This window comes from Rhinoraja longicauda, unplaced genomic scaffold, assembly GCF_053455715.1.
Source record: "Rhinoraja longicauda isolate Sanriku21f unplaced genomic scaffold, sRhiLon1.1 Scf000477, whole genome shotgun sequence".
In the NCBI taxonomy this organism is placed as follows: Eukaryota; Metazoa; Chordata; class Chondrichthyes; order Rajiformes; family Arhynchobatidae; genus Rhinoraja; species Rhinoraja longicauda.
This window is the reverse complement of record NW_027601694.1, coordinates 59,167-85,054: the sequence shown is the minus strand read 5'-3', so window position 1 is coordinate 85,054 and position 25,888 is coordinate 59,167. Positions and strand designations below refer to the sequence as shown.

The 25,888-nt window shown below is 49.1% G+C and overlaps 1 long non-coding RNA gene across 1 annotated transcript; it reads left to right on the top strand.

Annotated features, from left to right (window-relative positions):
• The first annotated feature begins 340 nt into the window (after positions 1 to 340).
• LOC144591013 (uncharacterized) lies at positions 341 to 24,956 on the top strand. The gene is made up of 3 exons (XR_013546660.1): positions 341 to 462; positions 12,247 to 12,402; positions 24,517 to 24,956. It is a non-coding gene; the product is annotated as an uncharacterized LOC144591013 (long non-coding RNA).
• The last annotated feature ends 932 nt before the right edge of the window (positions 24,957 to 25,888 follow it).

Here is a 25,888-nt window from a genome sequence, read left to right as displayed (position 1 = left end):
TTAAGCCTGTGCCCTCTAGTATTAGAATCCTCTACCCTGGGGAAGAGACTGTGAGTGTTCACTTTATCCATGTCCCTCATGATCTTGTACACCTCAATGTCACCCCTCAGCCTCCCCTGCTCCAAAGAACAAAGTGCCAGCCTATGCAACCTCTCCCTGCAGCTCAAGCCCACAAACCCAGGGAACAGCACTTTGATGGTGTCACTCGTTCACCAATTCCTCCAGCACTTTGTGCACCACTCCAGATTTTGAGGGGACATAGGCGGGGAGGTCTAGAGATGTCCTCTCGAGTGAGAGAGTGAGTGGAGGGGACAGATGACAGGTGGACATTTAAAGCAGCTGTGTACTGGCTGGGTCACCTCTTCCCCATTGCGGACATTGGACTTTGTCCCTGGACTGTTACGCTCCGGAGCTGAGAACTCATCCTGCACTCCACATTCTAACACAAGCCTGCAAGCCCAGGTAACGTTACACATACTTTACACATTCAGCCTGGAAACAGGCCCTTCGGCCCACTGAGCCCATGATGACCAGCAATCACTCAATACACTAGCACTATCCTACACACCAGGGACAATTTTGTAACTTGACATCAGGGTCTCTGGCGCTGTAAGGCAGCAGCTCTACCACCACGTTACTGTGCCGACATTGTGGTGAATCTCTCCTGCACCCTTTCCAACCTAATGCCTGTACAGGGGCGACCAGAACTGCACGCTGCACCCCAAACACAGAGCTGCTGATGGGCCACCCCTGTGATCAATGCACACAGTGCCAGGGTGTATGTTTGAGCCCAGCCTTGTACTCCCACCTTCTCCCCGCCGCCCCTACCTGTGTTTGCTCCTGTGACGATGGCCGTTTTGCCACTCAGATCCACGGGACAATCTGCTGGCCGCCAACGCCCTCTCCTCTGGGACCTGAGCACCAGGAAGAGGAGCAGGCAGACGAGGGGCCAGAGGGGGTGGGAGGCGAGGGAGAGGAGTGGGGAGAGCAGCTGAGACAGCTCCATGGTTCCAGTGTGGGACGAGATCAGACTCTGACTGTCAGCAGCCAGAGTTGGCTATAATCCAGGATGAGTTGACTCTTAAAGGGACAGCATCAGAGGCTCCCAAACCAAGGGGTTCCTGCTCTCAAATCCCCCCCGAGGGCCTGAGCTCCAGGGAGAGGGTGGGCATGCTGCAATGCTATTCTCTAGACTTTACAGATAAAACCTTGGAGCGCAGGAGGATGAGGGTTGATCTTGTGATCTTGCAGAGGTGCAAAAAATCATGAGAGGAATAGATGGCCTTTTACCCAGAGTAGGGGAATCAAGAATCAAAGGACATAGGTTTCAGAGGGGATAGATTTGATGGAAACTGAGAGGTAGCTTTTGCGCACAGAGGGTGGTGGGTGTATGGAACGAGTTGCCAGAGGTAGTTGAGGCAGGGACTATAACAACATTTAAATGACACTAAGACGGGTATGTGGGTGTGGGATGTTTACAGGGCAATGGTCCAAACACAGACAAATGGAAGACGCAAGGATGGGCCATGTGGGTCAGCATGGAAGAGCTGGGTGGAAGGGCCTGGTTCTGTGCAGTGTCATTCTGACCATATTCTGCATTCTGGTATTTCTCCATTTGCACAACCTGCTTATGACCTAATTATATTTGTGGAGAACATGTCTTAACTGGACAGCACACAAGCAAATCCTTTTGCTGTTATCTTGATACATGTGACAAAAATAAACCAATACCAATACTCTTTCGTACTTAATTAGCCAGCAGCATTCTCTCTCTCTCCCCCCGCTCCTGTTCTCTCTCCATCTCCCCTCTCTCTCCCTTTATCTCCCACTCCCCTTTCTCTCCCTCCATCTCTCTCCCACTCCCCTCTCTTCCTCCTCTCACTCCCTCCATCTCACTCTCGCTCTCTCACCTGGTTCATCAGTTGTGGTGAATTCATTTTCTGTTCTCTCTCTGATGTAAGTGCAAAGCTGCCAAGCTTCACAAAGAACCCAAATTCACAAAACATTCCCACATTCTAAGTCGGATCTGATTCAAATATGGAGACAGAAGGAACTGCAGATGCTGGAAACATGAGCAAATCACAATGTGCTGGAGGAACTCTGTGCGTCCTCAGTGGAGAGTCATAGTCTTACAGCATGAAAACAGGCCCAACTCGCCCACACCGGCCAACATGCCCCATCTACTCGAGTCCCACCTGCCCACACCGGCCAACATGTCCCAGCTATAGTCCCACCTGCCCACACTGACCAACACGCCCCATCTACACTAGTCCCACCCACCCACACCGACCAACATGTCTCATCTACACTAGTCCCACCCACCCAAACCAACATGCCCTATCTACACTTGTCCCACCTGCCCACACCGACCAACATGCCCCATCTACACTAGTCCCACCTGCCCACACCGACCAACATGCCCCATCTACACTAGTCCCACCTGCCCACACCGACCAACATGCCCCATCTACACTAGTCCCACCTGCCCGCGTTTGGCCCACGTCGCTCAGCAGAGAACTCCAGCTTGCACTCCATATTGTAACGCAAGCCTGCAAGCCCAGGTGACTACACACACTTTAGACATTCAGAAACAGGCACTTCGGCCCACCGAGTCCGTGCTGGCCAGCGATCATCCCGTAAACTAGCACTATCCTACACACTAGGGACAATACTGCAGTTTTACCGAAGCTAATTAACCTACAAACATGCATATCATTGGAGTGTGGGAGGAAACCCACATGATCACAGGTAATATGTGCAAACTCTGTACAGACAGCATCCGTGGTCAGGATTGCAGCGGGGTCTCTGGCGCTGTATGGCAGCAGCTCTACTGCTGCGTTACTGTGCCGACCCTAATCACATCGTGGTGAATCTCTCCTGCACCCTTTCCAACTTACTGCCAGCCTCCCTGCACAGGGGCAACCAGAGCTGCACGCTGCACCACTAACGCTGTCGTGCCAACGTCCTACAGAGCTGCTGATGGGCCACCTCTGTGATCAATGCACACAGTACCAGGGTGTGTGTTTGAGCCCAGCCTTGTACCCCCACCTTCTCCTCGCTCCCCCTACCTGCGTTGGCTCCTGTGACGATGGCTGACTTGCCGCTCAGATCCACGGGACAATCTGCTCTCCGCCAACGCCCTCTCCTCTGGGACCTGAGCACCAGGAAGAGGAGAAGGCAGACGAGGGGCCAGAGGGGGTGGGAGGCGAGGGAGAGGAGGGAGGAGAGCAGCTGAGACAGCTCCATGGTCCCAGTGTGAGATGAGATCAGACTCTGACTGTCAGCACTGGGAGAAATGTCCACAACACTCTGGTCTCACTGGTAACCAGCATTGCTAGCATACCTCTGATGCAACCCTTCATTGGCTAAAACTGAGATAAGCTATCAATTGTTAAAGGGACATTGTGACGGAGATGATGCAAACCCAGGTAGAATCACAGTCACAGCAGAGAAACAGGCCCTTCAGCCCAACTCCTTAGACATGCCCCATCAGAACTACCCCAGCTGCCTGCGTTTGGCCCATCTCCCTCTAAACCTTTCCTGGGAATGCCGTATGTGTCATTCTAGTACCTGCCTCAATGACCTCCTCTGGAAGCTTGTTCCGTACACCCACTGTGTGTGTAATGGCAGTTTCTATACCTTCTCAAAGTCCAACTTCGATAGCCATTACTGCTCATGGATGTGGTGGACACCACACTCTGAGATAACAAAAATGAATCTTCCAAACGCTGTTTCTTGATTAATTGATCTTTATTAAAGTAGCACAAATCGAGAGTAATTCATAACTTTTCGTTCTTATTAACTGTTTCTTCTTGAGATCGTGTAGTCGTCATCGTGCGGTCGTGGTCGTGATTGTGATAGTCTTTTAATGATAGCGGAGTCAGGGGGTATGGGGAGAGGCAGGAACGGGTACTGATTGTGGATGATCAGCCATGATCACATTGAATGGCGGTGCTGGCTTGAAGGTCCGAATGGCCTCCTTCTGCACCTATTGTCTATTGTGGTAAAAAACTGTATTCTCTTCATCTTCCGTGACTAAACTGACGAAGCTCTATGCTAGCCTCCTCAGATGTAGACATTCCCCATTACGCATCAAATCACACCCACAAACATGCCAAAAAAGACAGAAAGTAGAAATATTAAACATAGCCATAATATAATGACAGTAACTAATTTAAGCGTAAATGGCTCCTACACATCGGCTCCTAATTGTTCTACGTATATAACGAAGCAATTACCAACAGATATTAAAAGCAGCTATAAAAGCTTAACATATATCAAAAACAACAGAGTTTTGAATCTGTGGAATTTTCTGCCACAGAGGGAAGTGGAGGCCAAATCACTGGATGAATTTAAGAGAGAGTTAGATAGAACTCTGGGGGCTAGTGGAATCAAGGGATATGGGGAGAAGTTGGGCTCAGGTTACTGATTGTGGATGATCAGCCATGATCACAATGATTGGCGGTGCTGGCTCAAAGGGCCGAATGGCCTCCTCCTGCACTTATTTTCTATGTTTCTATACTTCTATGTAAAAGTAATATGCATTATATGTTGGCATTCAAACTTCTTCCATCTGCTCCTTCACCTTCTAGAAGCAGACATATCTTGGTTATCGTTCTTACCAAGATGTTGTCCTTAGTCTGAAGTCGTACAGTACGCACAAAACCTTTAAGGTCTGGCATGAGCTCCAGTATCCTGCCCATCAACCAAGAACCTGGTGGTGCAGTAGAATCAACCACCAAAACAATATCACCTGGAATAAAAGTTCTTCTTACTCTCAACCATCGTTGACATTCTTGAATTAGAGGCAAATATTCTTGTGTCCACCATTTCCAAAAAACGTCTGCCATATATTGTACCTGTCTCCATCTGTGTCTAATATACCAATTGTGATGTTTGATGGACTGTGTGAGGTGGGAGGACCCGTTGCTCCTCCTGTGCAGCAGGTGGCGCTGCACAGGACAAAGGGAGATGTTTTGTACATAGTTATCTTGGCTGTACACAGTGTGGAGTGTGCAGTCAAACTGTGTGGTTGCAGCCATTTTAGTTGTCTTGCTGCCAGCATTGAGTTACTGTAATAAAGACTTCTGTTGTACCTTGAAGACGCTCAAGTTTCATACAGACATAGAACAAGAACACGAAAGTGGTGGCAGGAGTGAGAGGATTGTGTACAAAGACCCAGAAAAGAGCCTATTTTTTGATTTAAAAAAAAACATGTCTCGGCAATTCGATCGTTTCGATCCCGAGTGTGAAAGGTAGTCGTCGTATTTAATGCACGCTGAGTTTTATTTTGAAAGTATGGCAATTATATCTGACCTGAGAAAGAAGGCTCTCTTGTGTTCTGTTTCCAGAAACGTTTGAACTACTTCAAAATTTACTTACAGAAGAAGTAACTGAAGTTTCATATGCTGAACTTACAACGGCTTTGCAGCTGTATTACGAAGAAAGTCGAAATTTCCTCGCAGCTCGCCTCGATTTCTACCGGACGGTGCAACAGGAAGGGCAATCTATCACCGAATTTCTTGCCGAACTTCGCACCAAGGCAAAGGCATGTGATTTTAAAGCTCAATGCTGCGAAAAGTGCCAAGACAATGCGTTGCGGGATAGACTGGTAATGGGCTGCAGGCACGCATTCATCCAGCAGGTGATTCTCAAGGAATCGGACGCCTTATTGAAGAATGTGCTGCAGTGTGCTAAGATGGCCGAGGTGCTAAGTAAAGAACTGCACAAAATGGCCGGCGATACAACTTCGAAGCTCCCTCAAGAGGTGCATACAGGTCGTCAGACTTCTCTGCAACGCGTGCATACAGTTTGTCAGACTTGTCCGCAACGCCAGAAACCATTTGATCGACCCAGAGCAAATCCGGAGAAGAAGGGACAGTTTCAGAAGAGCCGCCCCCCTGTGGAGGAAGGATCGAATCCCTGCTACCGGTGCGGCTCGACTGCTCATCATCACCGTGAGTGCCCGTATATCCAGTCCGTTTGTTACGCCTGTAACCGAAAAGGTCATCTCCAGGCAGTGTGTCAATCCGTAGGAAAGGGGAGAAAGGGCAAGAAAGCACAAAACACAGTCGACCAAATCGCGGAGACCATTTCTATTGAAGTGTTCGGTGTGTCCACAATCACCAACAAGCCGAGGATTTCGCTGCAGGTCTCGAACGTTGATCTACAGTTCCAGGTGGACACTGGTGCAGCTGTGTCGCTAGTGGGTCAGGACATCTGGGAGAGGATCGGATCGCTCTTTAAAAGAGTCCCAATCCTCTGGCTTCCCACTCTTCTTTGCTTTGTTGTACTTCTGCTCTTTTATTTTTATGCTGTCCTTGACTTCCCTTGTCAGCCACGGGTGCCTCTTACTCCCCTTGGAATCTTTCCTCCTCTTTGGGATAAATTGATCCTGCAACTTCTGCATTATTCCCTGGAATACCAGCCATTGCTGTTCCACCGTTTTCCCTGCGAGGGCCTCCTTCCAGTCAATTCTGGTCAGCTCCTGCCTCTGTAATCCCCTTTGCTATACTGTAATACTGACACTTCCGATTTTCCCTTCTCCCTCTCAATTTGTAGAGTAAAACTTATCATATTGTGATCACTGCCTCCTAATGGCTCTTTTACCTCGAGTCCCCACATCAGATCAGATTCATTACATAACACTAAATCCAGAATTGCCTTCTCCCTAGTAGACTCCAGTACAAGCTGTTCTAAGAATCCATCTCGGAGACACTCCACAAACTCTCTTTCCTGGGGTCCATTACCAACCTGATTTTCCCAGTCTACCTGCATGTTGAAATCTCCCATAACCACCGTAGCATTACATCTCTCTATTCCTGCCCTCTCCAGCACAAGGTACAGGTAGCAGTCCAGAGACAACCACCTTCGACGTCCTACTTCTCAGACTTCTTCCTAATTCTCTAAACTCACTTTGCAGTATCTCCTTCCTCTTCCTCCCTACGTCATTCGTGCCCACATGCACAACTACTTCCGGTTGATCGCCTTCCCTCGCTAGGATGTTCTGAAGCCGCCCCGTGATGTCTTGAACCCTGGCACCAGGGAGGCAACAGACCATCCTTGAGTCCCGCCTGTCGCCACAGAATCTACTGTCCGTACCTCGGACAATGGAGTCACCGACTACTATGGCTCTTCCTGACTTCGGTCTCCCCGGTCGAGTTTCCTTGCCTGGGTTAGATCTGCCAACACGTCCGCCGCTTGGACTGGAAGCGTCTTCTGCCCCAACAGTTCCCAAGAGGGTGTACCTGTTTGCAATAGGCACAGCCCCCGGGGTCTCCTGTAGTCTACGTTCACTCCCCCCTGAAACAGTCTCCCACCTTCACTCGACCTGGACCCTTGGCGTGACAGCCTCACAGTAGATCCTGTCCAGGAAACTCTCGCATTCCCGGATGGCCCTGAGGTCATCCAGCTGCCTTTCCAACTCCACCACACGTCCATTCAGGAGCTACACCTGGACACAGTTCTTGCAGGTGTAGCTCCCAGAGCTCCAGCGGTGTCCCTACCTTCCCACATCCTGCAGGAAACACACTGCACCAACTTGTCCGCCTTTACTTCAGTGAAGTCAAAAACAATTCAGGCGCAAAAACAAGCGTAGCCTCCTCACCTCAGCCACCTCAGCCACCTCAGCCACCTCAGCCACCTCAGCCTCCTCAGCCACCTCAGCCACCTCAGCCACCTCAGCCTCCTCAGCCTCCTCAGCCTCCTCAGCCTCCTCAGCCTCCTCGCCTCCTCGCCTCAGCCTCCTCGCACTTTTCTCACAGGGCACTTCCCTCAACTAGGCTGCACCTCTTGTGCAAGTCTTGCTTATATCAGTCACTAAATTACTTAATTGGCCAATTTACCAAACCTCTACTTTAATTAATCAACCAATCCAGGTACTCACTTCTATACTGCCTTCCTGACAAGCTTGGAGTTATGCGCTTTTCTGACTGACTACAAACGGCCTCTTGGCGCTCTTTTTAAACTGCCTTTACACACAGCAATTAACACTTACTTTGCTCTCAGCCAACGGTCTTCCTTGCTCTGTTCCCGACCTTTTCTGACTGGCCTTCTCCCCATCACCTCTGACACTCGTACTAATCAATAATCTATCCATCTCTACCGTAAAAATATCCACTGACTTGGCCTCCATAGCCTTCTGTGACAAAGAATTTCACCACCCTCTGACTAAAGAAATTCCTTCTATCTCCTTCCTAAAATAATGTCCTTTAATTCTGAGGCTATGACCTCTAGTCCTAGACCTTTCCACTAGTGGAAACATTCTCTCCACATCCACTCGATCCAGGCCTTTCACTATTCTGGATGTTTCAATAAGGTCCCCTCTCATTTTCTAAACTCCAGTGAGTACAGGCCCAGTGTCGTCAAACACTATCATATGTTCATCCTCTCATTCCTGGGATCATTCTTGTAAACCTCCTCTGGACCCTCTCCAGAGCCAGCACAACCTTCGTCAGATATGGTGTCCAAAATTGCTCATAATATTCCAAATGCTGCCTGACCAGAGCCTTATACAGCCTCAGCATCACATCCCTGTTTTTGTATTTTACCCGTCTCGAAATAAATTCTAATATTGCGTTTGCTTTCTTTAGACAATAGACAATAGGTGCAGGAGTAGGCCAATCAGCCCTTCGAGCCAGCACCGCCATTCAATGCGATCATGGCTGATCACTCTCAATCAGTACCCCGTTCCTCCCTTCTCCCCATACCCCCTCACTCCGCTATCCTTAAGAGCTCAATCCAGCTCTCTCTTGAAAGCATCCAACGAACTGGCCTCCACTGCCTTCTGAGGCAGAGAATTCCACACCTTCACCACTCTCTGACTGAAAAAGTTCTTCCGATTTGATTTGCAGATTAACTTTTGGGGAATCCTGCACCAGCTCCCAAGTCCCTTTGCACCTCCGATTTCAGGATTCGCTCCCCATTTTGAAAATAGTCTACGCCTTTATTCCTTCTACCAAAATGCATATCTCCACACTTTTCTGCACTATATTCCATCTGCCACTTCTCTGCCCACTCTCCCAACCTGTCCAAGTCCTTCTGCAGAGTCCCTGCTTTCTCTACACTACCTGCCCCTCCTATTTTCGTATCATCCACAAAATTGGCCACAAAGCCTTCAATCCCCTCGTCTAAATCATTTATATACAACGTGAAGAGTAGCGGCCCCATCACCGACCCCTGCGGAACTCCACTAGTCACTGGCAGCCAACCAGATAAAGCCCACTTTATTGCCACTCTCATCTTCCTTAGCAGCTTATATAAGACGTTGGTGAGGCCACATTTAGCGTATTGTGTTCAGTTCTGGTCACGTTATAGGAAAGATGTTGTCAAGCTGGAAAATGTACAGAGCATTTATGAGGATGATGCCAGGACTCGAGGGTCTGAGCTAAAGGGAGAGGTTGAGTAGGCTGGGACTCTTCCTTGGAGCACAGGAATTTGGGATGATCTTATAGAGGTGTATAAAATCATGAAAGGGTTAGATCGAGTAGATGCACACTCTTGTCCAGAATAGGTGAATCGAGGACTAGAGGACATAGGTTTAAGGTGAAGTGGAAAAGATTTAACGAGAATCTGAGGAGTCAATTTGTGGTCATGTTGGGCCGAATGGTCAGTTTCCCTGCTGTAACACTCTGGGACACGAGCGCCAGATTTACAGGAGTAGGTTGGACAGGCTAGGACTTTATTCCTTGGGTTGCAGGAGGCTGAGGTCGTACAGAGTCACACAGCATGGAAACTCATTCATCTGTTTATAATCAGTGATCCCCCCCCTTTTTACAGGCAGCTCCCTCCTAATGCCGGGACCCTCTTTGTACAGGCAGCTCCCCCCTAATGCTGGGACCCTCTGTTACAGGCAGTCCCTCCCTAATGCTGGGACCCTCTGTTACGGGCAGCTCCCCCCTAATGCTGGGACCCTCTGTTACAGGCAGCTCCCCCCTAATGCTGGGACCCTCTTTGTTACAGGCAATACCCCCTAATGCTGGGACCCTCTGTTGCAGGCAGCTCCCCCCTAATGCTGGGACCCTCTGTTACAGGCAGTCCCTCCCTAATGCTGGGACCCTCTTTGTTACAGGCAATACCCCCTCCAATGCCGGGTCCTGCTCTGTTCTCGGCGGCGGGTCTTTGACTGACCTCCGGCATTCACCGACTGCCGGGGCTGACGCGGCCCATCCTCGACCGACCGACCGCAGGCACTCAAGCAGGCGACGGCTCTCCGACACCCCTCCACTCTCACAGATATCCTTCCTCGCTCGGCCGCCGGGCTCGTCCTTGTTCGCGGTGTCCACCGGCCGAGTCCTGTCTTGATCGGCTCCACGCCAGTGGCCGGGTCGGCTCCAGCACGGCTGTGCAGTGCTCACTGGGAGCTCCCTCATAACCTCTCCCCATCGCTCACACACCCAAGTCCTGACAACATCCTCGTAATTGGATCGTCATATTATAGACGTGTCAAAATCATGAGGGGAATAGATAGGGTGAATGTAGTCTTTTACCCAGCGGAGGGGAATCAAGATCTACAGGATATCAGTTCATGGTTAGAGGGGCAAGGTTTAATAGGATATTGTGGGGCTACCTTGTCACTCAGAAGGTGGTGGATATATAGAAGGAGATCAAACTTCTTTAACCTTTCATAGAACAGTACAGATTATTCCATAGAACAATCTGATTCCTTTTGTGATACAAGTATCTTATTCTAGGAATTAACTTTGTAATTTGATTTAAACCACTTCCAAAACTCCAATCTCCTTTCTTAAACAAGGTGACCATAACCGTTCTATACAATTGTAACCACATTTCTAGATACTTTTGCAATAATCTCATATACGAAGGTGGAGATAATTCACAATGCTAACCAGCATTGCAGATGTGTGAAGGAAGGAACTGCAGATGTTGGTTTGTATCAAAGATAGACACATAATGCTGGAATAACTCTTTGGGTCAGGCAGCATCTCTGGAGAAAAGGAATAGGTGACATTTCGGGTCAGAATCCTTCTCCAGACTACAAGATAGAGAAGGCCAGAACTAAACAGGGCCGCAACAGATGAGCTCAGGGAGGGTGGAGTCCATAATGGCCCATTGCTGGCTGGAGAAGACGGACTAACGACAGGGTTACATGGAAGCAAACAGTGGAACTGGTAGGATGACCAGGGTGGGGGAGAGGGTGTACGGGGGGGGGGAGGGGGAGTACGGGAGGGGAGGGGAAGTACGGCGGGGATGGAGGGGGAGGGGGTGTACGGGGGGGGAGGGGGTGTACGGGGGGGAGGGGGTGTACGGGGGGAAGGGGAAGTACGGCGGGGAGGGGGAGTACGGGGGGGGGAGGGGAAGTACGGGGGGGAGGGGGAGTACGGGGGGGGGAGGGGAAGTACGGCGGCGGGGGGGGGGAAGTAAGACAGGGGGGGAGGAGTGCGGGGGGGGTGGAAATAATGCAGGAGTTACTTGAAAACGGAGAGATGAATATTCATACAGCTGGGTAGCAAGCTGCCAATATGAGGTGCTATCCCCCTAGGTTTGCGTGTGGCCTCACTGTGACAGTGGAGAGGCCCAGGACACAAATGGGTCAGAGTGGGAATGGGAATTAAAATGTTTGGCAACCGGGAGAGCGCATCGGCCAAGTTAGACCAAGCAGAAGCGGCATGTTGTACGACTCTAATCAAGCTAATTATGAACGTGTGAATTAATACCAAGCAATATTTATTATTTTACAGTTTGTATGAAATACAATACATTTCTTAGCTGCGGCCAAATTAAATAAGCGGCGGGCCGGGGCGTTCCCGGCAAGCAGGCCCGCCTCTCCCACCACCGTCTCCGGTGGCACCGGGAACCCGCCCGGGTCTGACGGTCGGTGGAACCTCACACCAAGGCTCGGTAGACGGAGTAACCGGGAGAGAGCTGGAGATTGAGGGCTGGTAGGAGGGTGAACCGGGGTAATGCCTCCAGCGCCATCAAGGTCAGTTGCAGGACGTGTCCCCGGGCCATCTGGATGGCGAGGAGAGGGGAGGAGAGGAGAGAGCGGGGGAGGGGGGGAAGGGGAGTAGTGGGTGGAGAGGGGTAGGGTGGAGGGGTGGGGAGGGGGAGGAGAGGAGAGGGGGAGGGAAGAGAGGGGAGGGACGTTGGTTTGGGGGAACTGCTCCAGTACAAGGAGGTCGCAAGATGACCACATGTGTAACAGAAACAAAATGAATTTCATTACGCAGTTGTATAGGTGACAAATAAAGCACTATTGAACTATTTAAAATATCATTTATTTCCCAGCTCCATTGAATGAAACCGCGCAACGCTCTTTAAACTGTAAACAGAAGGCAAGTGTGAACATTGCATCTTGATCAATGAACCTACTGGTGTCGGGCTCTCTGCTGCTGGAGACGTCCATCCCATGGCTGACAAACACAACGCGCTGCCTCCTGTTCCGTGAGTGAGATCAGGGGGAGGTTGGGGGGTGAGGGGAAGGCGAGGGTGAGGGTGGGAAGGTGAGGGGAGAGTGAGGGTGAGGGAAGGGTGAGGGTGAGGGGAGCAAGTCCATGAACTCACTGAGGGTCTGAGACCCGTCAGTTACCCTCGCGTGGTTTAGCACGTCAGCTGAAGCAGTTTTCCAGGGTGTGGTCACTGCTGCATGCTAACAGCTTCTTGGAGCCACAGGTGTGAGCTGGGTGCCAGATGGGGGCCAAAGGTGGACAAACTACCCTCAAAGCACCACGACATGACCCCCATCAGAGTTGCTACCCCTCCCTGAGCACTCCCACAGAGAGAGTAATCTCCGCATTACTCCCAATGCCACATGCTGGTGAAGGTAGCAAGGGGAAGTTAGGACAAGTGAATGCATGGCTGAGGAGATGGTGCAGCTAGAGCTTCTCAGGTGGTTTTTACTGGAATTTAGAAAGATGAGAGGGGATCTCATGGACAGACAGCACGACCCCTACCGAGGCGACCAACCCGCGGCCGAGCTGCACCGGGCACTGAAACGACCCGCGGCCGAGCCATACCGGGCGATGGAAGGCCCCGCGGCCGAGCCGCGCCGGGCGATGGAAGGCCCCGCGGCTGAGCCGTGCCGGGCGATGTTAGGTCCCGCGGCCGAGCCGCACCGGGCGCTGCTAAGGCCCGCGGCCGAGCCGCGCCAGCGATGCCAAGTCCAGCGGCTGAGCCGCGCCGTGCGACGGAAGGCCCCGCGGCCGAGCCGCGCCGTGCGACGGAAGGCCCCGCGACCGAGCCGCACCGAGCGCTGAACCGTCTCGCTGCCGAGCCGCACCGAGTGCTGAACCGTCCCACGGCCGAGCCGCGCTGGGCGATGGAAGGCCCCGCGGCCGTACCGGGCGATGGAAGGCCCCGCGGCCGAGCCGCACCGGGCACTGCCAAGTCCCACGGCCGAGCTGCGCCGGCGATGTTAAGTCCAGCGACCGAACCGCGCCGGGCGATGGAAGGCCCCGCGGGCGATGGAAGGCCCCGCGGCCGAGCCGCACCGAGCGCTGAAACGTCCCGCGGCCGAGCCGCACCAGGCACTGCCAAGTCCCGCGGCCGAGCTGCGCCGGCGATGTTAAGTCCAGCGACCGAACCGCACCGGACGATGGAAGGCCCCGCGGGCGATGGAAGGCCCCGCGGCCGAGCCGCGCCCCAAGGAAGAGACCTAAAAAAAGAAAGGTTTCCCCCACCACACCACCCACACATACACAGCCAAAAACAAAAACATCCCAACACCAACACACAAACAAAAAAGACAAACAGACTGCCAGTGATCCCCAGCCATTAGGCGCAGCCACACGTGACCCACACAAGAGTTTAGTGTGCATAATTAGAGCACATTATTGGAGAAACATAGAAAATAGGTGCAAGAGGAGGCCATTCGGGCCTTCGAGCCGGCACCGCCATTCATTGTGATCATGGCTGATCATCCACAATCAGTAACCTGTGCCTGCCTTCTCCCCATACCCCTTGATTCCACTAGCCCCTAGAGCTCTATCTAATTCTCTCTTAAATCCATCCAGTGATTTGGCCTCCACTGCCCTCTGTGGCAGAGAATTCCACAAATTCACAATTCTCTGGTGAAAAGGTTCCTTCTCACCACAGTTTTAAATGGCCTCCCCTTTATTCTAAGACTGTGGTCCCTGGTTCTGGACTCCCCCAACTTTGGGAACATTTTTCCTGCATCTAGCTTGTCCAGTCCTTTTATAATTTTATATGTCTCTATAAGATCCCCCCTCATCCTTCTAAACTCCAGTGAATACAAGCCCAGTCTTTCCAATCTTTCCTCATATGACAGTCCCGCCATCCCAGGGATCAATCTCATGAACCTACACTGCACTGCCTCAATTACAAGGATGTCCTTCCTCAAATTAGGAGACCAAAACTGTACACAATACTCCAGATGTGGTCTTACCAGGCCCTGCAAAAGGGTGCAGCCCTGTTCGGGTGCAGCCCAGTGAGGGAAGTGCCCAGTGGATTTCCTCCACCCAATCCGCCAGCACAGACCTTGCATGCTGGGCTGAGCAAGTCCATGAACTCACTGAGGGTCTGAGACCCGTCAGTTACCCTCGCGTGGTTTAGCACGTCAGCTGAAGCAGTTTTCCAGGGTGTGGTCACTGCTGCATGCTAACAGCTTCTTGGTGCCACAGGTGTGAGCTGGGTGCCAGATGGGGGCCAAAGGTGGACAAACTACCCTCAAAGCACCACGACATGACCCCCATCAGAGTTGCTACCCCTCCCTGAGCACTCCCATAGAGAGAGTAATCTCCGCATTACTCCCAATGCCACATGCTGGTGAAGGTAGCAAGGGGAAGTTAGGACAAGTGAATGCATGGCTGAGGAGATGGTGCAGCTAGAGCTTCTCAGGTGGTTTTTACTGGAATTTAGAAAGATGAGAGGGGATCTCATGGACAGACAGCACGACCCCTACCGAGGCGACCAACCCGCGGCCGAGCTGCACCGGGCACTGAAACGTCCCGCGGCCGAGCCATACCGGGCGATGGAAGGCCCCGTGGCCGAGCCGCGCCGGGCGATGGAAGGCCCCGCGGCTGAGCCGTGCCGGGCGATGTTAGGTCCCGCGGCCGAGCCGCACCGGGCGCTGCTAAGGCCCGCGGCCGAGCCGCGCCGGCGATGCCAAGTCCAGCGGCTGAGCCGCGCCGTGCGACGGAAGGCCCCGCGACCGAGCCGCACCGAGCGCTGAACCGTCCCGCGGTCGAGCCGCACCGAGTGCTGAACCATCCCACGGCCGAGCCGCGCCAGGCGATGGAAGGCCCCGCGGCCGTACCGGGCGATGGAAGGCCCCGCGGCCGAGCCGCACCGGGCACTGCCAAGTCCCGCGGCCGAGCTGCGCCGGCGATGTTAAGTCCAGTGACCGAACCGCGCCGGGCGATGGAAGGCCCCGCGGGCGATGGAAGGCCCTCGTGCTGATGAGGACAGGAACAGAGAGATAGAGGGTATGAATTTATGGCTGAGGGGCTGGTGCAGAGAGCACGGATTTAGATTTCTGGACCACTGGGATCTCTTCTGGGCTAGGGGTGACTTGTACAAAAGGGACGGGTTGCATCTTAACAGCAGGGGGACAAACATTCTGGCAGGCAGGTTTGCTAGTGCGACACCTGTGGCTTTAAACTAAGTAGTGGGGGGGAGGGGTTAACAAATTGTGAATATGAAGATGAGGTAAAAGGGAATACAGGAGATATTGCAAAAGACTCTCGGAAGAATGGGAACAGAAGTTCTAGAGGGGAAAAGAAATTAAGGGCAGGGCCATTTGTGACCGATGTGAGAGGGGAGGTAAATACAGAAGTTAAAGTGTTGTACTTAAATGCACGTAGTATAAAAAATAAAGTGGATGAGCTTGAGGCTCAGTTAGTCATGGGCCAGTATGGTGTTGTAGGGATCACTGAGACATGGCTACAAGAGGACCAGGGCTGGGAACTGAATATTCAGGGGTACACAACGTATAGAAAAGACAGACAGGTGGGCAGAGGGGGTGGGGTTGCTCTGATGGTAAGGAATGATATTCATTCCCTTGCAAGGGGTGACATAGAATCAGGAGATGTTGAATCAGTATGGATAGAAATGAGGAATTGTAAGGGTAAAAAGACCCTAATGGGAGTTATCTATAGGCCCCCAAACAGTAGCCTCGACATAGGGTGCAAGTTGAATCAGGAGATAAAATTGGCGTGTCAAAAATGTAATGCTACGGTGGTTATGGGAGATTTCAACATGCAGGTAGACTGGGAAAATCAGGTTGGAAATGGACCCCAGGGAAGAGAGTTTGTAGAGTGCCTTCGAGATGGATTCTTAGAACAGCTTGTACTGGAGCCTACCAGGGAGAAGGCAATTCTGGATTTAGTGTTGTGTAATGATCCTGATCTGATAAGGGGACTAGAGGTAAAGGAGCCATTAGGAGGCAGTGATCACAACATGATAAGTTTTACTCTGCAAATGGAAAGGCAGAAGGGAAAATCAGAAGTGTCGGTATTACAGTATAGCAAAGGGGATTACAGAGGCATGAGGCAGGAGCTGGCCAAAATTGACTGGAAGGAGGCCCTAGCAAGGAAGACGGTAGAACAGCAATGGCAGGTATTCCTGGGAATAATGCAGAGGTTGCAGGATCAATTTATTCCAAAGAGGTGGAAAGACTCTAAGGGGAGTAAGAGACACCTGTGGCTGACAAGGGAAGTCAGGGACAGCATAAAAATTAAGGAGAGGAAGTATAACATAGCAAAGAAGAGTGGGAAGACAGAGGATTGGGACTCTTTTAAAGAGCAACAAAAGTTAACTAAAAAGGCAATACGTGGAGAAAAGATGAGGTACGAGGGTAAACTAGCCAATAATATAAAGGAGGATAGCAAAAGTTTTTTTAGGTACGTGAAGAGGAAAAAAATAGTCAAGGCAAATGTGGGTCCCTTGAAGACAGAAGCAGGGGAATTTATTGTGGGGAACAAAGAAATGGCAGACGAGTTAAACCGTTACTTTGGATCTGTCTTCACTGAGGAAGATACACACAATCTCCCAAATGTTCTAGGGGCCGGAGAACCTAGGGTGATGGAGCAAACTGAAGGAAATCCACATTAGGCAGGAAATGGTTTTGGTAGACTGATGGGACTGAAGGCTGATAAATCCCCAGGGCCTGATGGTCTGCATCCCAGGGTACTTAAGGAGTTCGCTCTATAAATAGTGGAAGCATTGGAGATCATTTTTCAATGTTCTATAGATTCAGGATCAGTTCCTGTGGATTGGAGGATAGCAAATGTTATCCCACTTTTTAAGAAAGGAGGGAGAGAGAAAACGGGTAATTATAGACCAGTTAGTCTGACATCAGTGGTGGGGAAGATGCTGGAGTCAATTATAAAAGACGAAATTGCTGAGCATTTGGATAGCAGTAACAGGATCATTCCGAGTCAGCATGGATTTACGAAGGGGAAATCATGCTTGACAAATCTACTGGAATTTTTTGAGGATGTAACTAGGAAAATTGACAGGGGTGAGTCAGTGGATGTGGTGTACCTCGACTTTCAGAAAGCCTTCGACAAGGTCCCACATAGGAGATTAGTGGGCAAAATTAGGGCACATGGTATTGGGGGTAGGGTACTGACATGGATAGAAAATTGGTTGACAGACAGAAAGCAAAGAGTGGGGATAAATGGGTCCCTTTCGGAATGGCAGGCAGTGACCAATGGGGTACCGCAAGGTTCGGTGCTGGGACCCCAGCTATTTACGATATACATTAATGACTGAGACGAAGGGATTAAAAGTACCATTAGCAAATTTTCAGATGATACTAAGCTGGGGGGTAGTGTGAATTGTGAGGAAGATGCAATAAGGCTGCAGGGTGACTTGGACAGGTTGTGTGAGTGGGCGGATACATGGCAGATGCAGTTTAATGTAGATAAGTGTGAGGTTATTCTTTGGAAGTAAGAATAGAAAGGCAGATTATTATCTGAATGGTGTCAAGTTAGGAGGAGGGGGAGTTCAACGAGATCTGGGTGTCCTAGTGCATCAGTCAATGAAAGGAAGCATGCAGGTACAGCAGGCAGTGAAGAAAGCCAATGGAATGTTGGCCTTCATAACAAGAGGAGTTGAGTATAGGAGCAAAGAGGTCCTTCTACAGTTGTACCGGGCCCTGGTGAGACCGCACCTGGAGTACTGTGTGCAGTTTTGGTCTCCAAATTTGAGGAAGGATATTCTTGCTATGGAGGGCGTGCAGCGTAGGTTCACTAGGTTAATTCCCGGAATGGCGGGACTGTCGTATGTTGAAAGGCTGGAGCGATTGGGCTTGTATACACTGGAATTTAGAAGGATGAGGGGGGAATCTTATTGAAACATATAAGATAATTAGGGGATTGGACACATTAGAGGCAGGAAACATGTTCCCAATGTTGGGGGAGTCCAGAACAAGGGGCCACAGTTTAAGAATAAGGGGTAGGCCATTTATATAACCATATAACACCATATAACAACTACAGCTACAGAATTTGTCCCTCAATTCTGAAGCTATGTCCCCTTGTTGGAATCTTCCCCACTCTCAAAGGGAAAAGCCTACCCACGTCAACTCTGTCCGTCCCTCTCAAAATTTTTAAAACCTCTATCAAGTCCCCCCTCAACCTTCTACGCTCCAAAGAATAAAGACCCAACCTGTTCAACCTTTCTCTGTAGCCTAAGTGCTGAAACCCAGGCAACATTCTAGTAAATCTCCTCTGTACCCTCTCCATTTTGTCGACATCCTTCCTATAATTTGGCGATCAGAACTGCACACCATACTCCAGATTCAGCCTCACCAATGCCCTGTACAATTTTAACATTACATCCCAACTTCTACACTCGATGCTCTGATTTATAAAGGCAAGCATACCAAACGCCTTCTTCACCACCCTATCCACATGAGATTCCACCTTCAGGGAACAATGCACAGTTATTCCCAGATCCCTCTGTTCCACTGCATTCCTCAATTCCCTACCATTTACCCTGTACGTCCTATTTTGATTTGTCCTACCAAAATGCAGCACCTCACACTTATCAGCATTAAACTCCATCTGCCATCTTTCAGCCCACCCTTCCAAAAGGCCCAAGTCTCTCTGTAGACTTTGAAAATCTACCTCACTATCAACTACACCACCTATCTTAGTATCATCTGCATATTTATTAATCCAATTTGCCACACCATCATCCAGATCATTAATGTAAATGACAAACAACAGTGGACGCAACACAGATCCTTGGGGTACTCCACTAGACACTGGCCTCCAACCTGACATACAATTGTCAACCGTTACCCTCTGGTATCTCCCATTCAGCCATTGTTGAATCCATCTTGCAACCTCACTATTAATACCCAACGATTTAACCTTCTTAATCAACCTTCCATGTGGAACCTTGTCAAATGCCTTACTGAAGTCCATATAGACAACATCCACAGCCTTGCCCTTATCAATTTCCCTGGTGACCTCTTCAAAAAATTCAAGAAGATTAGTCAAACATGACCTTCCAGGCACAAATCCATGTTGACTGTTTCTAATCAGGCCTTGTTTATCCAAATAATTATATATATTGTCCCTAAGTATCTTTTCCATTAATTTTCCCACCACAGACGTCAAACTAATAGGTCTATAATTGCTAGGTTTACTTTTAGAACCTTTTTTAAACAAAGGCACAACATGCGCAATGCGCCAATCTTCCGGCACCATCCCAGTTTCTAATGATGTTTGAAATATTTCCGTCATAGCCCCTGCTATTTCTGCACTAACTTCCCTCAATGTCCTAGGGAATATCCTATCAGGACCTGGAGACTTAACCACTTTTATATTTTTCAAAAGTGTCCGTACCTCCTCTTCTTTAATCCTCCTAATTTCCATCACTACTGTACTTGTTTCGCTTACCTCACATAATTCAATATCCTTCTCCTCGGTAAATACCGAAGAAAAGAAATTGTTTAATATCTCCCCCATTTCTTCCGGCTCATCACATAGCTGTCCACTCTGACTCTCTAATGGACCAATTTTATCCCTCACTATCCTTTTGCTATTGACATATCTGTAGAACCCCTTGGGGTTTACTTTTACATTACTTGCCAAAGCAGCCTCATATCTTTTTTTCGCTTTTCTAATTTCCTTCTTAAGATTCCTTTTACATTCTTTATATTCCTCAAGAACCTCATTTACTCCCTGCCGCTTATATTTATTGTATATCTCCCTCTTTTTCCGAACCAAGTGTCCAATTTCCCTGGAAAACCACGGCTCTTTCAAATTATTATTCTTTCCTTTCCACCGAACAGGGACATAAAGACTCTGTACTTTCAAAATTTCACCTTTAAATATCCTCCATTTCTCTATTATATCCTTTTCATAAAACAAAAATTTCCATTTCACTCCTTTAAAATCCTTTCTCATCTCCTCAAAATTAGCCTTTCTCCAATCCAAAATCTCAACCCTTGGTCCAGATTTGACCTTCTCCATAATGACATTGAAACTAATGGCATTGTGATCACTAGACCCAAAGTGCTCCTCAACACATACCTCTGTCACCTGACCCATCTCATTTCCTAACAGGAGGTCCAACACTGCCCCTTCTCTGGTAGGCACCTCTACGTATTGCTGCAAAAAACTATCCTGCACACATTTTACAAACTCCAAACCATCCAGCCCTTTAACAGAATGTGATTCCCAGTCTATATACGGAAAATTGAAATCACCCACAATCACTACTCTGTGCTTACTACTAATATCTGCTATCTCCTTACATATTTGCTCTTCCAATTCTCGTTCCCTATTTGGCGGTCTATAATACACCCCTATAAGTGTTGCTAAACCTTTCTCATTTCTGAGTTCCACCCAAACAGCCTCCCTAATCGAGCCTTCTAGTCTGTCCTGCCAAAGCACTGCTGTGATATCCTCCCTGACAAGCAATGCAACACCCCCACCTCTTGCCCCTCCGATTCTATCACATCTGAAACAATGAAATCCTGGAATATTTAATTGCCAATCGCAACCCTCCTGCAACCATGTTTCACTGATCGCCACAACATCATACTTCTAGATGTCAATCCAGGCTCTAAGCTCATCCACCTTTCTTACAATGCTCCTAGCATTAAAATATACACATTTAAGGGACCCATCATTTCTTATTCTCAGTTTATTTCTTTTCCCTTCTTTCTCTCCTACATATTGGGTCTGAGTGTTTCCCTTTTCTGCCTCCTGCCTCACACACTGCCTGTTAGCTATCTGTGTTTGAGTCCCTCCCCCCAACCGTACTAGTTTAAAGTCTCCGCAATTATTTTAGCAAATCTCCCCGCCAGGATATTGGTTCCCCTCAGGTTCAGATGCAACCCGTCCTTTTTGTACAGGTCATACTTCCCCAGAAGAGGTCTCAATGATCCAGAAACTTGAAACCCTGCTCCCTGCACCAGTTCCTCAGCCACGTATTTATCCTCCACCTCACTCCATTCCTATTCTCACTATCGCGTGGCACAGGCAGTAAGCCTGAGATTATTGCTTTGGAAGTCCTTTTTTTTAACTCTCTTCCTAGCCCCCTAAATTCTCCTTTCAGGACCTCTTCCCTTATCCTACCTATATTGTTGGTACCTATATGTACCACGACCTCTGGCTCCTCTCCCTCCCCTTTCAGGATATCCTGGACACGCTCAGACACATCCCGGACACCGGCACCAGGGAGGCAAACCACCATCCGGGTCTCCCGACTGCGTCCACAGAAATGCCTATCTGACCCCCTCAATATAGAGTCCCCTATTACTATCGCTCTCTTCCTTTCCCTACCCTTCTGAGCAACAGGGCCGGACTCCTTGCCAGAGGCCCGGGCACCGTCGCTGCCCCCAGGTAGGCTGTCCCACCCAACAGTACTTAAACAGGAGTACTTATTTCCAAGGGGTACAGCCACCGGGGTACTCCCTAGTCCCTGCCTCTGCTCCTTGCCCCCCCTAACAGTGACCCACTTGTCTACCTCCCGTGGTCTAGGAGTGACCACCTCTCTGTAACTCCTATCTATAACCTCCTCACTCTCCCTGATCAGACGGAGGTCATCAATCTGCCGCTCCAGGTTCCTAATACGGTCCCTTAGGAGCCCCATCTCGTCGCACCTGGCGCAGATGTGGATGTCTGGAAGACTATCAGACTCCCAGATTCCCCACATCCGACACCCAGAACAATAAACTGCCCTGGCACTCATACTCCCCAAACAAAGCCCCGTGCTCGGTTACTAAACCTACTGCCCGGCCGCTGCTCCAACTGCTCCAACCGCCCATCCAAAAGAACTGAGTAATCTCCTGGGAGAGGCGAAAAACCGGATAAAAAACCCAGGCCAATTTGGGGAAAAAAAATCCGGGAAATTCCTCTCCGACCCCAAGCTAGGCGATCGAAATTTGTCCGGGAGATCACACAGGTCTTACTCCTTACTATCCCCACACAATCCCCACACAATACTTCCCAAGCAACACTGCTTGCTGCTACTTGCTGCTGATTGCTGCTACTTGCTGCTGGCTACTTGCTGCTGTTTGTTGCTACTTGCTGCTGATTGCTGCTGATTGCGAACGGAGATGAGGAAGAACATTTTCAGTCAGAGAGTGGTGAAGGTGTGGAATTCTCTGCCTCAGAAGGCAGTGGAGGCCAGTTCGTTGGATGCTTTCAAGAGAGAGCTGGATAGAGCTCTTAAGGATAGCGGAGTGAGGGGGTATGGGGAGAAGGCAGGAACGGGGTACTGATTGAGAGTGATCAGCCATGATCGCATTGAATGGCGGTGCTGGCTCGAAGGGCTGAATGGCCTACTCCTGCACCTATTGTCTATTGTCTATTGTCTAAACAACTGTAGAAGAACCTCTTTACTCCTATACTGAAATCCTCTCGTTATGAAGGCCAACATACCATTAGCTTTCTTCAATGCCTGCTGTACCTGCACGCCAACTTTCAATGACTGGTGTACAAGGACACCCAGATCTCGCTGCACTTCCCCCTTACCTAACCTGACACCATTGAGATAATAATCTGCCTCCTTGTTTTTGCTGCCAAAGTGGATAACCTCACATTTATCTATATTATACTGCATCTGCCACGCATCTGCCCACTCACTCAACCTGTCCAGGTCACTCTGCAACCTCCTAACATCCTCTTCACAGTTCACACTGCCACCCAGCTTTGCGTCATCTGCAAACTTGCTAGTGTTGCTTCTAATTCCTTGATCCAAATCATTAATGTGTATGGTGAGTAGTTACGGCCCTAACACCGAGCCTAGCGGCACTCCACTCGCCACTGCCTGCCATTCTGAAAAGGACCCGTTTACTCCTACTCTTTGCTTCTTGTCTGCCAACCAATTCTTTATCCATGTTAACACTCTACCCCCAATACCATGTGCTCTAACTTTGCTCACCAATCTCACGTGTGGGACCTTGTCAAAGATTTTCTGAAAGTCTGGATACACTACATCCATGGCTCCCCTTCATCCATTTTACTTGTCACATCCTCAAAAAATCCAGAAGATTAGTCAAGCATGATTTCCCTTTCATAAATCTATACTGACTTGGACTTATCCTTTTACTGCTATCCAAATGCACCGTTATTACCTCTTTAATAATTGACTCCAGCATCTTTCCCACCACCCAAGTCAGACTAACTGGTCTGTAATTCCCCGTTTTCTCTCTCACTCTTTTCTTGGATAACATTAGCTATCCTCTAATCCATGGGAACTGATCCTGAATCTATTGAACATTGGAAAATGATCACCAATGCATCCACTATTTCTAGAGCCACCTCCCTGAGTACCCTGGGATGCAGACCATCAGGCCCAGGGGATTTATTAACCTTCAGTCCCATCAGTCTACCCAATACTATTTCTCACCTAATTCTAATTTCTTTCAGTTCCTCTACCCCCTAGATCCTCTGTCTTCTAGTACATCTGGGAGATTGTTTGTGTCTTCCTTTGTGAAGACAGATCCAAAGTACTTGTTCAACTCTTCTGCCATTTCCTTGTTATCTACAATAATTTCACCCGTGTCTGCCTTCTAGCAACCCACATTTGTCTTTGCTAATCTTTGTCTCTTAACAAATCTGAAGAAGCTTTACTGTCCTTCTTTATATTCTTGGCCAGCTTCCCCTCGTACTTCATCTTTTCAGCCCGTATTGCCCGTTTTGTTACCTTCTGTTGTCCTTTGAAAGTTTCCCAATTCTCTGTCTTCCTGCTGCTCTTTGCTGTGTTATACATCTTTTCTTTTAGTTTTATTCCATCCCTAACTTCCCTTGTCAGCCATGGTTGTCTCCTACTCCCCTTAGAATCTTTCTTCTGCTTTGGAATGAAATGATCCTGCGTCTTCCGGATTATGCCTAGAAATTCCTGCCATTGCTGTTCCACCGTCATTCCTGCTAGGATCCCTTTCCAGTCAACCTTGGCCAGCTCCTCTCTCATGCCTTCATAGTCCACTTTGTTCAACTGCATCTGTAGGAGCCATTTACGCTTAAATTAATTACTCTCATTGTATTATGGCTATGTTTAATATTTCTAGTTTCTGTCTGTTTTGCATGTTTGTGTGTGTGATTTGATACGTAATGGGGAGTGTCATTTTAGTCTCGGAGGATGGAGAGAATACAGTTTTTTACCACACTCACGCCAGCCACAACAACGACCACGACCACACGGTGACGACTACACGATCTCGACTGTATTGTTTGAAGAAGAAACAGTTGATAAGAACGAAAAGTTATGAATTACTCTTTTGCTTTGTGCTACTTTAATAACGATCAATTAATCAAGAAACAGTGTTTGGAAGATTCGTTTTTGTCATCTCAGAGTGCTGTGTGTGTAAGCTATACCTCCATTCCATCGTCGAGCAGTAATGTCTATCGAAGTTGGACTTTGAGAAGGTATAGAAACTGCCATTACATCTAAGTAAAAAACTGTTTTCCGAATGGAATCCAAGTGAAAAATCTATTCTAACAGAAGAATCTAAAAAGACTGTTCTACAGGTAAAATCAAACACAACAGTGGAACTGAAGAGGAAGCTGAATCTGCCAGGGATTAGAGCTGAAATCCTGGAACAAAGAAACTGCCGGTCAAAGGCAAATTGACACGGTCTACACCTGGATCATTAGTAGATTGAAGACTTCATTGACCGGGTACCATGAGTATTCGAGCCTGCACCGCCATTCAATATGATCATGGCTGATCATCCAGCTCAGTAACCTGTACCTGCCTTCTCTCCATACCCCCTGATCCCTTTAGCCACAAGGGCCACATCTAACTCCCTCTTAAATATAGCCAATGAACTGGCCTCAACTACCTTCTGTGGCAGAGAATTCCGCAGACTCACCACTCTCTGTGTGAAGAAATGTTTTCTCATCTCGGTCCTAAAAGACTTCCTCCTTATCCTTAAGCTGTGACCCCTGGTTCTGGACTTCCCCAACATCGGGAACAATCTTCCCGCATCCAGCCTCTCCAACCCCTTAAGAATTTTATATGTTTCAATAAGATCCCCCCTCAGTCTTCTAAATTCCAGCGAGGATAAGCCCAGTCTATCCAGTCTTTCTTCATATGAATGTCCTGCCATCCCAGGGATCAATCTGATGAACCTTCTCTGTACTCCCTCTAAGGCAAGAATGTCTTTCCTCAGATTAGGAGACCAAAACTGTACACAATACTCCAGGTGCGGTCTCACCAAGGCCCTGTACAACTGCAGCAGAACCTCCCGGCTCCTATACTCAAATCCTCTTGCTATGAATGCTAACATACCATTCACTTTCTTCACTGCCTGCTGCACCTGCACGCTTGCTTTCAATGACTGGTGCACCATGACACCCAGGTCACGTTGCATCTCCCTTTTTCCTAATTGGTCACCATTCAGGTAATACTCTGCTTTCCTGTTCTTGCTGCCAAAGTGGATAACCTCACATTTATCCACATTATATTGCATCTGCCATGCATTTGCCCACTCGCCTAATCT